Consider the following 13,487-nt stretch of genomic DNA (forward strand, 5'->3'; position numbering starts at 1 on the left):
TGACAAATTAGTAAAATTTGATATTTTTGCACATTTTTGATAGGCCTATATAACAGTCCTCGAAGTAAATTTTATAAATCTAATGATATATTCCTAAAGTATATATAGCTGGGAGGAAAAGCCGACGATCAATTGAAAATTTTGACCTTTCATATTGACGATATGGATTTTTTCCAAAAAAGACCTATTTTTTTGGTGTTTTGGGAAAAAAAATCCATATCTTCAATACGAAAGGTCAAAATTTTCAATTGATCGTCGGCTTTTCATCCCACCTACATGCACTTTAAGTATAAATCATCAGATTTATAAAGTTTACTTCAAGTACTGTTAAATATCAAAAATATCAATTTTTAATCATTTGCCATAAAATGTGTATTACACTGCGAATTTCAAAAAATCTAAATTATTTGATATCAGAAGGACATTCTTCGTATTCAGAATGCAATTCGATATGTCTGATGTGCTCTAATGTCCCACAATAAATACTGTCCAAACGTTAATCATACCCCACCCCTTAAGGCTAAACTTATACAAGAAAAAAAATTGTTAGTTTCTTTTGCGGATTGATACATAAGCATAACACATAACATAAGTGACTTTTATCACGTGAGGGAACAGTCTTGGCGTAATAATATTTTTCTCATCTCAACCGGTTGGAGTAATTTTTAAAGAGGTAGGCCTACATGAAAAATAATCAGAGACATCAATAATTCAGTGGTGGCGTTGCATGTGTTTATACGCCAAATGTGATGCGCAGTACATCATTGGATCTAGCAGTGAACTTGAACCCCCTCTGTGACTGAATGGAATATCCAGCATAACGTCAGAACCAGCTGAACTCACTGAATTCGCGCGAATTTTTAAAGGACATCTGATTGCAACAGAACAGGACGTGTGTGACAGATAGGAGCTGATAGGTGATGATACAAGATTACCGGCCAGGATAAAAACTACTTTTATAAAACGGTAAGCTTATGATCAGCTTAATAATAGGACCGGGAACAGGGCCCTATAACATAAAAAAATGTTACTGTATAATTGTTGATAATATTATATAAACAATGAAAAACTCACAACTTCGCTGCAATTTTGTCAATCAATATTCGGATCAAGGGTTAAAATTGTCAACTTCATTACATTCCATGACTGCGGAACTCGATCAGTCTTCAATGATAGTCACTAGCCAGTCATTTATCTATTGGTCGTTATATGACTAGCATAGCATCGGCCCACTGTGAATTAGAAGTATTACTTTTGTTCTGAAATCGACGTCCAAGTATTAAAACAGACACTGTGAGATACAATTTTAAAACAACAACTTTTGTACAGAATTCAATGGGATTGGAAAAGTAAAGTGGCAGTTGAAACTCTGGTGATAACACTTTTCATCATAATTATACAAGACCGTGGGGCTGGGGGGGTCAGCCCCTCAATAATTTTGAAGCAGGGGTGGAATACCTTACACCCCCAAGCCCCAATAATCCTAGGTGACGTTAATACAATTATGATAAAATGGGTGTTTGTGACCTAGGCCTATATTTTGCACATTTTCTGACACCAAAAATGTTTCAATTTCAGCCCCCCCCCCAATGTTGAAAATCTTTTTAATGCCAAAAAAAAAAAAATTTAATTTTAATTTTTTAATTACTCACTATTGTATGGTCATGTTTTTTGAGGTGGGACCCAATTGCGTCACATCTTGCAATTTGCCAAAAATCAACTCCTTTTTTGTATTTCTGATTATATTTCAAAAAGTTTTCACCCAAACTATGTAAAATTATACATTTTTAGAAAGCATATATTGTCAGGATTGCAAATATGTACAGTTTGAGTGGATATACAGGGTGTGCCAAAAATATACAGGGTGATTCCACTGAAAAATACATAAAAAATTACATTTCTTTACCACTCAAATATTTCTACATGGTACATCAAATTTGAAAATAAACTTGATATTTGGAATGTACACAATTAGTGTTTTCATTAAACATAAAGTTTGCACTATATTTGCTAAGCCCATTGTGTAATACAGGGTGTGAAAAAAGTTTACATTTTAAATTGTTTAATTTAATGAAAAATTTCACTAAGTGGCATTAATTTGAAAAATATATTCAATATAGTTTAAAGAATTGCTATAATATCACATAAATATCCAATTCTCATTAGGGTGTTCCAAAAATCAATATACAGTGAATAATTTGTAACAATGGTACATGTACATGTAGGCATATACATGCACAATTAGCCTACTTCAATAAACGATCAATATGTCATCAGATTAAATCCTTGACTGTAATAATGAAGATTTATTTTATAGATATTTCAAAGATAAAACAATTTAAAAGATTTATGACAGATGAAATGCATGCAAAATGTAAAGCCCATTATATTGCATGACACCCATTCCACTGCATTAATTAAAAGCAGTGTTGGAGGACTCGGACTCGAGTCCGGACTCGAGTCCTTTTTTCAAGGACTCGGACTCGGACTTGGGACTCGGAAGCTAAGGACTCGGACTCGGACCCCAAGGACTCGGGGACTCGGCTTCGAGTCCTCCTCGAGTCCAGCAAAATAGGGTCTTTTTAGGTCTTTTATTTTCGTTCATCACTGTGCGTATACTTATATAATGCTTGATCAATGATCACATCACGTGATTAATTTAAGTAATTTTGTATGCAAATAAATTCAGTTGGTAAATAAAAGTAGGCCTACAACCAAAAAGCAAGATTGCTTTCACGAAATTCAGTTATATCTTTAATTGATTAAATGGATTTTAAGGGTGGACGAGGTATTGTTGGTCGAAGCAACCAAAAAATCGATTGTCATTATCTAAATCAATATATTATTGAAAAATGACACTTTGATGTTTTACAAGAGTGCATTCTACAAATCATATGCTTTGAAAACTTGCTTAATTTATTGTTGCTAATGAGTTATGTACATTTTACAAAAGTGTTGTTGTTTCAGCCCTTTTTACAACATAACTCAAGAACCACGGGTCCTACAAAAGTATACCTGTGATATTTGGATTCTTCTACAAGCTCGCTATAAATTGAGCAATGCAATTTATGCCAAAGCTAACTACATTCGCAAGATGCTGTGAACTACCAAATCGCAACAATTTAAAATAGTTGCTAACCTTAATCATGATCGTTTGTTGTTAACATGACTGCTTCGTTAGACGCAAGTCTAGAATGTACATGAATAATATTAATACAATGGGGCATTCAAGTTAAATTTTGGTAGGGGTGTGCGGCGCCAAACTTTGGGATCCGGGAACTAAGAACTGAATTTCAACATTTTTGTGGAGGTCTATGAACTAAAATTGGGACAAATTATAGGTTTTGGAGCTAAAAAATTCAAAATGTTTCCAAATTTGAGCTAAAGAGCGACACTTTTTAGAGTGTTAGGCTCAATGAACTGGAGCATGATGCAAATGTGGGTCTTCGAAACTGCCGGAGAGTCTGAAAAAGGGACCCTTGACCGCCGCACGTACCCGTACCACCTTTACATATGAGTGACCCCCTACCCCGGGAATAATACTGCATAGGCCTACAGCCAGATCCAACACCCCTTCGTTTGGCACCTGAAGTTTGGTAGTGACGTCATATTTTGATTGTCATATTGCATATTTTGCCTCTTTAAACACACTTATGTGATTATACTATGTTTCCAAGGTATGCTACCTAAGGGCTGAGCAAAATTATGAGCATTGGGGGAGGTAAAACTGGGGGTAAGAATGTTTTGGCCGATCGAAAGAGAGGGTGGAAGCAATTTTTGGCAAGCCGAGAGGCTCGGGCCGAGAGGGGGAACAAACGTTTTTTAGGCACATATGGGGCACCTTTCAAATAAAACGCTCTAAAAAGGCTTAGAAAACAGTACGGAAGGGCTTACATATGCAAATTTCCCTGCTCGCTGCACTCGCAACATATATCTAAACCATTTGTAAATTGGGATCCCAAAAAATGGCATGTGCAAGGGGGGGGGGGGGGGGCAAAGATTTTTGGCAAGCCGGGAAGGAGAGGGGGAGGGTGTGCAAGCGATTTTTGGCAGGCTGAGAGGGGATACAGTGGCGTAACTAGGAGGGGGGGGCAACATGCCCCGGGCGCTACCGTTAGGGGGCGCCAAATTGACCAATTCAGCCAGGGCCAGCATCGATTCTGCGCCCTCCAAGTGATGAAAGTCAAAATTTTCGCGCGCTTCTCGCGCATTTCAACACATAATCAATTCAAAGAACATTTTAAGACCGATATTCAACTTCTAGTAACCAAACTTAATTAGTGGTAGGCCTTATTTGTCCAAACTTTCGCGCGCTCCTCGCGCAATTCTTTCAAGAATTAACTGAAATTCTGGGGGGTAGGGGTGGCAATTTTGTTTCTTGCCCAGGGCGCTACCGACCCTAGTTACGCCACTGAGAGGATAAGCATTTTCTGCAATTTCACCCCTCCCCGGACTCCGCATAATTATTGCACAACCCCAAAACGATACTAGCAAGCTAGGTGGGACTAGCAAATTATGTATTTAAAAGAAAATAACATATAGAACTAAAATAGATAGGCCTTCGTTGATAAAGTATTGGGTGAAAACCCCGGGGCTTGAATTTGATACATAAGGACTCGGACTCGGACATTGAGGGCTCGGACTCGGACTCGGACATCAGAAATTGGCAGTGACTCGGACTCGGACTTGGACTCGGACACCAAGGACTCGGACTCGGATGACGAGGACTCGACTACAACACTGATTAAAAGCTTGTTAAATCCTTAATTACTCAATTTATTAAGATCAAGGGCTTAGGCAGCCAGCCGTGTAGGGAGTGTTTTACACACCCAAATTTGTAAATACACACCCAGTTTTTGCCCACATGGCCTATAATTTGTACACAAATCTTAAATTTACACACCCAGTTTTTTGAATTTACACACCCAAACCTTCAAATCCTGCCTAAGACCCTGATTAAGATTAACTAGCTAATTATAGTTATAGGCTTATAGAAAGTTAAAAAAATAAAATTAACATTAAATGCAAATGCATTTTTACTTCTACTGAGGCAAAGTGCATACATTTTAAAATGAACACCATTACACCAACTTTCCATTGGAATTACACAGAGCTCCTCCGCTTCCGGCTCCACCCCTGACTAATTAACTTAATTAAGCTGTTGAAATTAATTAATTTGTTCAACTGTATTTGTTATTATTTCATTTAATTAATAATTCATCTTCAAAATAAGACCCAAACCATTTCTTCATGATGGATTTTAGCAAAAATATAGGAATAAGAAGAGAAACATTTTTGGAATATGTGACAGCTCCATCTTTTTTGGGTGCCCACCTCAAAAACATGACCGTATAGGCCTGTAGGCAATGAACATTGGTCATGTGGAAAGATGCATACTTCACTTCAGACCTTCAATACGTAAGATATACCATAGAAATTGGAACAATTAGAACGACTGCATAAGACGCCAAGTTTATTGGAAACATTGATGCATGAATGGATAGCTGTTGCCAAATTTAGCTTTGAAATGAAATTTAGACACAGAAAAAGTAATAAAAAAACATTTTATTTATTTATTTATTTATTTATTGGAACATACACTTTTGTATCAGTGGCACACGCCTAACCAGCGGTGCGTTCAAAAACAACAACAAACATAATTATATACAAGATATGATTTAAAACAAAGTTGAATATACATGCACAATTATGGCACAAAATAAAAGCAAAATAAATTGCCTGTGTCAACCCACGTTGACTTGAAATGGGTCGTTAGCAGGCAAATAAAACGAAATATAGAAAAATATAAAAATAATTATATACATTAACATGGCAAAAGACTGGCACTGAATTGTGCATAGATTCATTTAACAAGAGAAGCTCTAAGAGCCCAAGCACGTTTAAGGAATGATTTACAAAAAAAAATCAAAACAAACAAAAAACATTAAAATTTTAAATTTTATACAAGAAACTAAAAATAACATTTTTTAAAAGGCCCGACCCTGATTTTGGACAAATTTGGGTCGGTCGGTGGAGGGCAAGCAAACAATTTTTTTTGCGTATCGTCCAACAAGCGACTTTACTACATTCCCCATTATTATGTGCAGGAACCAACTAAACATCAAACACTATGGAACCATCATCTTTGAATAAGTTCTTCAGGATTGTTAGATATCAATTATTGGTAAATTGTGCTTTACAAATCCACTTGATTACTCACGCTTTTAGACGTTTCATCTTCCTTCGGAAGACTTCATCAGTAATGTGATGAATCAGCAACACTCCTACTCTCATCTCCAGAGGGTGTAGTTCTTTGTAGTAGCTGGTCATATACATGATTGTGTGAGTATGTCCCTTCATCGCGGTTGATAACGTTGCCCCCCCCCGTTTTCTGATCCACATTGCTTCTCTAATCCATCTGGTTTGCTTGCATGCGTCTTTGTCGATGAAATGTCTACAAATGTGAGTAATCAAGTGGATTTGTAAAGCACAATTTACCAATAATGGAACCATCATGGTAAAATCAATATTTTGGGACATTGTTTACATAATCGTAAACAAAAATAAGCGCCCACCCAAAATGATGTTGTAAAGCAACCTGGGCGGTTTATGGAATGAATACGGAATGTTTAAAAAATTATATTTGTAGTTTTGATGTACCGGGTAGTTGTTTGACCTCGATCAGTACAATCTATCACTAACCTATAACAATACATATTTTTCATCTTGCAGGTTATTGGTGAAGCAAGCCTGGGATGACAATGATACCATGGTTACTATGATAGGCATCTTCCACCAAATTTTAAAGAATGGTTACCAGGTAAGCATTGTAACGACAAGATAGTGCAATTGATTTCAGTTTACATGCACTACAATCATGCAGATCATGTTAAAGTTGTCATATTTGGCAGATGAATAGTATTTATACTGCTAATCTAGGCTATGGAGCACACCGACATCGCCTGGCTAATAATTATTTGGTGCAGCAGAGACATTAAAATGAATACACGGGATCCATACACGTGAATTGCTATGCACGATTTTGATATCAGACGAAAATCTTCGGATACTGGGTTACAAAATGATGAATATCTCCCGTAAATGAATTTTTCTCAAGAAACCAGATGTGGTCTCATACACTTGAAAATACGTGTTGAACAGATATTATAGTCGTTAGCGTGCGCTTTGAAAATTGGCCGTGCGCTTTGAAGTCAAAATTTGACCAAAACTCTCAATTTTATATTGCGTTGGTCCTATATGGACTACAGCGCGCAGCAGGCTATAGTGGCACTCACTCAAGTGGAGAGAGTATAACCATTGACCGCAATGTCGTATACAAGCTTGCTCACAGAGCGAGAAATCAATTACCCCGTCTATACAGTAGCTTTAGTCAAGTCACTTCGCTAATAATATGCATCTCATAAGGTCCGAATAAAATGGTCATAGGTGGCTGTGGATTCAACCTACCATGGCGATTTCTACTATGAAGATATCGGGGCGATGTCACTGTGTGGAGGCATTTTAACAGTACCCTCATTTTAGTAGAGAAAAGGTCATGGAACTTTGCACAGAGGCAGTGGCAGCCCCATGAATTTTTTCGGGGGGTGGAGGGGGGCATTGGGGGGAAAAGTGAATTTCTGGGGGGGGGAATCAACACATTTTGTGCAAAATTACCGCAAAAAATATGCCTAGGGGAGAAAAAAAATATTTGGGGGAAAATGCCCCCTTGTCCCCCGTAGTGCCGCCAATGCACAGAGGGTCAAGTTCAAAATTACTCAGACCTGTTCAAAACTCACACCATCGTGATCCTCTGGTAATAAGGATTCAAAAAGTATACTTTGACATAGCCGTATGGTTATGGAGTTATGGGCAAAAGAGTAACATATTTATGACATCATAGGTCCAATTTTGCCCCCACTGGGGAGAAAATGAAATTTGCTCTGATTTTGATGAAACTGGTCTCAAATTATTTGTCTTGTTGCAAGAAACCAGAAGAAACTATCGTGGGTGCTCTCTTAACCAGGTAACATAACAATTTGTCAAGGTCAAATCCCTCAAATTGATTCAATAGCAATGCCACTCAATGGGTATTGTCGATTTTGATGTGTTACTGACGTAATGAAACATCCTACATAGCGCAAAGTATTATTTTTCTGATTTATCATGAAAAGGACCATTTTCCACAAAATTTTTCAATTTTGTTTCCTGTTGTGCCAAAATTAAACAGGACTATGATATCACAATGTTACATTTTTGCTTGTAACTCCAGTGCATCATAGATAGGTCAAACTATACTTTTTCTGAATCCTTATGACTAGAGGAACGCATTACTTGCATTTTCGACCAGGTCCAGGCAATTTTGAACTTGACCTCTGTGTGACCTTTTCCCACCAAATAAGCTAGGGTACTGTTGAAAAACGCTAATAAGACTAAACACGGTATCTCTGCCAAATGCAGCAAATTTAACATGATTTGCACAATTGTTATGGGGATTCCTTTATTGGACTAAGAGGTTTATAAATGATTCTATTTTGTGATCAATTTTATATTAAGTTTCTTAGAAAGTTGGTAAATGTGTGTCAGACAGTGGTGTAACCGGACCTGACCTTCGGGGGGGGGGGGCAGCCCTCGAATTAACCCACGGCACCCATGGCATTTTGCTGTGGGTACCCAACAGCCCATCCCCACTGCCGTAATGCCCTCAAAATATGTCCTTTACCCAAGGCAGTCACTTGCTGTGCCCTCTAATGAAGTTGCCGTCGGTGCCCCAGCCCTGCCCCTTCATTATAAAATCATCTAGTATGTTTGTGTGTGTTTTCTTCACTTTTGAGAAATTGCCTTGGTGATGCCCTTCTCAAATTTTCAACAGTTGCCATGATGCCCTCTTGAAATATTACAAACTGCCGTGCTGCCTTGCCTTTTCAGTGAAAATCCAAGGCAATTATCAACTTGCCCTAAAAAAGTTGCCTTGCCCCTTCAGATCCTTAATTCGAGGGCTGGGGGGGGGTGGTAAGATTTAAAAACTTCTGATCAAAAGTTGTAGTATTTTGAGTATCTTTTCCCAATTTTTTGCTTTTCTTCCCAGTTTTTTTTTTTGTATCGGGGCCTGCACTGGTTACACCACTGGTGTCAGAGATATGTCAAAGCAAAGTGTTATTGTCACTGCATTAATAAAGGGAAGGAAACAGGACAGGTGTTTGAGAAAATTAATCACTGACAATGATATATTATATTTTTATAATGACTCTATGAGGATGTGGTATTTTAGAATTGCAAAATTGTAAGGTGCTCGGTTTGGACAAAGTTTATTCGACTTGGATTGATCTTATAATATTTGTTGTTCAAAATGAATCATTTCAATACGAATGATTTGACACTTAACATTTCAGAAGATCAATGCATGCAGATGAATATATCAGTTATGGAATGGATGACAATGGTGAATGGTACTATATGACAGGTGGTGACCATTTGGGGACAATGGTGAAGGGTTCCAAGTATGTAAAAACATGAATGGCACAGAAAGTGGCTTTTAAATTTAAGCAAATTTTACTAGAGTTTGGTAAGTAATTGATTTGCTGTTTTGCAGTCAAAATCTAGAAATTGAAATTCTTGAGTAAGCTTTTAATTATGTACTCATGTTTGTTCTGTTTCATTGTCATGTCTTTCCTCCTTCCTAACTCCTTCCTTCCTGATTATATGTGTCTTGTATGTCTCTGACCGCTCTTGCAGAAATAAATTCCTGTCCGACCGATTGTACTGTAAAATTGCAACTAATTGTACAGTACAAATGCTATTGTATATCACCAAGACAGTACTGTCGGCGACCGGTGCCCCTAACCCATCTTGGGGAGTCCATCCAGGGTGGCTCCTCAAGATCTTTCTCCTGACTTCCACGTCTTGGGGGACTCCCGAGATCGTGCCAGTCTTTGTCTGTCTTTTGTCTTTGTCTGTCCAGGTCTTCTTTTTCTTTTGTGTTTTTCTGTACTGTCTAGCTGTATGTTTGTCTTTCTTGTCTTGTTTGTGCACTTTGTAGTTTTATGTTTTTTGTTTATGTCATGTTTTTATGTATGTATTCCTGTCCGACCAATTGTACAGTACAATTGCTATTGTATATCACAAAGACAGTACTGTCGGCGACTGGTGCCCCTTCCCCATCTTGGGGCGTCTCCCCATCCCAGGGTGGCTCCTCAAGATCTAGCCGGCTTACTCGTCTCGGGGTGGCTCCCCGAGTTTGAGCCGGCTTCCCCCCTCCCAGCTAACTCGTCTCGTGGTGACTCCCCGAGATCGAGCTGGCTTCCTTCCTCCTGACTTCCACGTCTCGGGGTTGCTCCCGAGATCGTGCCAGTCTGTGTCTGTCTTTGTCTGTTTATGTCACTGTTTTTTTGTTTCATGTTTTATGTCATGTTTTTATGTATGTTTTGTGTTTGTGTCTATCTTGTTTTGTTCATGTTGTGTTCAAGTGTAAGGTATGGGGAAGGGGCAGGGGGGAGAGGGTGCGCATAGCTGTATTATTTTATGTACTAACATTTCTATTCTATTTTGTTTTTGTGTTTCAGATGACTTTGTGGAGACGGGAATTGGAGTTAGGAAAGAAGAGGAGGCAATAAATGGTCAGTATTTTGCTTTCTGTACGTTTTTGTATGTGATTGTGTTGTCCCTGAGGAGAAGGATGATGAGAAGGATGATGAGTGGTGGAGGAGTGGAGGGGAATGAGGCAGTGAAGGATAGCCGGAGCATTTTACTTGAATTGCTGAGTATGAAGCCCACTCCATGTCGACTTCCTGAGCCTTTCAGCCTGCATAATGTGTAGATAACATCCTTGCTGTTCATCATGCTTGTAAGAAATACTGAAGTGAGTAGATCTATATATTGATCGGCAGTTCAGTGTCTGGTATCTGGTTAGGCTAGGGTTAGAGATAGGGTTAGGGCCAGGGGATAGGGTTAGAAGTGGGGTTAGGGCTAGGGTTAGAGGTAGGGGAGGGTTAGAACTAGGATTAGGGCCAGGGTTTGGGGTTAGGTTAGAGATACCAGCCTGCATTTTTGCATCAGTACATAGAAACCTACTCATGAGAAGCATTTAGTTCAAACAAGGTGGGCAGTATGAGTGTTGTTTTCATTTTGTGCTTGCCTGGACTGTCTTCTGTTGTCTTCAGAAAGTGGGCCCAATGCTTGGTGATTGGAGCATTCTGTTCCTGTTTTCATTGCATTTTTTTACTGACACCCTTTTTTTTTTTGTAAGTGATTTTATTCTGTCAGGTCATGGATTTGCTAAATTGGTGAAGCTTATTTTACCAACTGCCTATGTATCATCAATGTCATTAAATGAGTGATGAGCTGTACAGCAAAGACCACTAACCAGGACCATTCAAGAAAAGTAGTTGGATTGGCCACATACTTCAGGATGAGCCCTCGGGATGTTACCATGTTTACCTTGATAGACATCTTCGGAATTTACAGAATGATTACCAGGTAAGCATCACCTATGATATGGAGTTCAGTGTCTGTTTCACAGCACTGAAACCTCAAATTTCATGCTGAGAATGTACCCCGACGTCTTAACAAGGATTCCTTATTATCACACTCTTGGATAATTTTACCCATAAAACTATTTTCCTATGATTCTGCTACCTATTGTGATGTGCATTGTTTGTACGTACATGCATGTTATGTATGTCTTTGTTCTTGCAGAGGGTTATGTGATCAAGGTAAAATGTTCTGTGTGTTGTCACATTCTTTGGATTTTGTGTGCTTGGTGAGATGACTTGATTTAGAAAATCAATGTATTAATATTTTTAAATTTGATTGTTGCATTTTGCAGATATTGATGCCTGCATTTGATGAGATGGTTTAGATGTTAACGATTTTTAGATGTCTTCCTATTTCAATGAATGAAGTTTGGGTCCCTGAACCATGTAAGTACAGTTAACAGAAAATGGGATGTTTATTTTACAGTGATCCACTTTGGGACAATTCTGCCTGTAGCTAAGATTAATTATTGCTCAACTTCAATTTGGACCTTGTTTTAAAAAAACAAATCTGCTCATTCAACTGGGAATGTTAACTATGGAAATATTTTCATTAAAAAATCAAATCCTATGTGATGTTTCAGACTTCCAAATTAGATCCTTTTTGGGCACATTTTAAGAAGTTAACCAATATGTGGACCTTAAAACAACCAAAATTGTAGCTCTATGTCACAAGGGGAAATGGTAAATCACTCATCATAATCAAACAAATTTAAAACAAGTTACTGTGAGTTGCAGTTTAGTGAAAAATAGCTTTAACTTGCCTAAAATTACGCTGAATGGTGGTTAAATCACTGAATTGCGGTAAATATTTTGAAATTGCATCAAATTGTGATTGATAAAATGGTGCTTATGGTGTTAAATTCAATAACTGCAAATCTTGCTAAATTTTTACTGATCACTACATCCTCTACATCACTACACACTTTTGAAAAATATGAGGAAATTGCTGTGAATTTGACCAAATTGTTTCAAATACTGATAAATCTGCTAATGTCCCCTTAAATCACACTAAAGTCTGATAAGAAACAGCAACAGCTGATTTGATGTAAGGCGGCCAAAAAATATGTTCAAATATGCCTACCCAGAATTTGCATTTTGGGAGCTTTTGAGGATATATTTTAAGTATATGAAATTAAAAGCAGCCGTTTGGCCGATGTGGATTAATTTTGAATGAATTTTTTGAAAAGTTTCAAAATATGTTTGAAAAACATTTTTAGGACCATCTAGCCTCTAACAGAAAAAAAATCCTGGCCAAGCCGCTCAACTTATTTGTTTCCTTAACCTGTTTTAATTGATATTGTATATTTATATTTTTAAGATGCACCTTCAAATGTAGTTTTAAGCGCTAATATTAAGGTTTTTATTTTGTAAGAGCCCTGAGCCTTTTGGAAATGGCGCAAATGCTCTTTGCATTGTATTGTATTGTATTGTATAATTGGCAAGTGTGTCAGCCTGTAGAACAGGCTAATATTAAGTGTTTAAAATTAAATTGTTAGATGTGGATTAATTTTGAATGAATTTTTTGAAAAGTTTCAAAATATGTTTGAAAAACATTTTTAGGACCATCTAGCCTCTAACAGAAAAAAAATCCTGGCCAAGCCGCTCAACTTATTTGTTTCCTTAACCTGTTTTAATTGATATTGTATATTTATATTTTTAAGATGCACCTTCAAATGTAGTTTTAAGCGCTAATATTAAGGTTTTTATTTTGTAAGAGCCCTGAGCCTTTTGGAAATGGCGCAAATGCTCTTTGCATTGTATTGTATTGTATTGTATAATTGGCAAGTGTGTCAGCCTGTAGAACAGGCTAATATTAAGTGTTTAAAATTAAATTGTTAGAAAAGTAATGTATGTGCAATAAAGAATAATCTACCTCCATTGACAATTAGCGACACAAGTCCAGATTTTTAAATAGATTTGTTTTTTATGAATTTTTATTTTCATAATGAAATTGTT

General features: G+C 37.4%; 1 long non-coding RNA gene across 1 annotated transcript; it reads left to right on the plus strand.

Annotated features, from left to right (window-relative positions):
• The first annotated feature begins 855 nt into the window (after window positions 1–855).
• Window positions 856–10,019, plus strand: LOC140160338 (uncharacterized). The gene is made up of 3 exons (XR_011859960.1): window positions 856–966; window positions 6,733–6,820; window positions 9,390–10,019. It is a non-coding gene; the product is annotated as an uncharacterized lncRNA (long non-coding RNA).
• Window positions 10,020–13,487: the final 3,468 nt, after the last annotated feature.

Source organism: Amphiura filiformis, chromosome 9 (assembly GCF_039555335.1).
Source record: "Amphiura filiformis chromosome 9, Afil_fr2py, whole genome shotgun sequence".
Lineage (NCBI taxonomy): Eukaryota > Metazoa > Echinodermata > Ophiuroidea > Amphilepidida > Amphiuridae > Amphiura > Amphiura filiformis.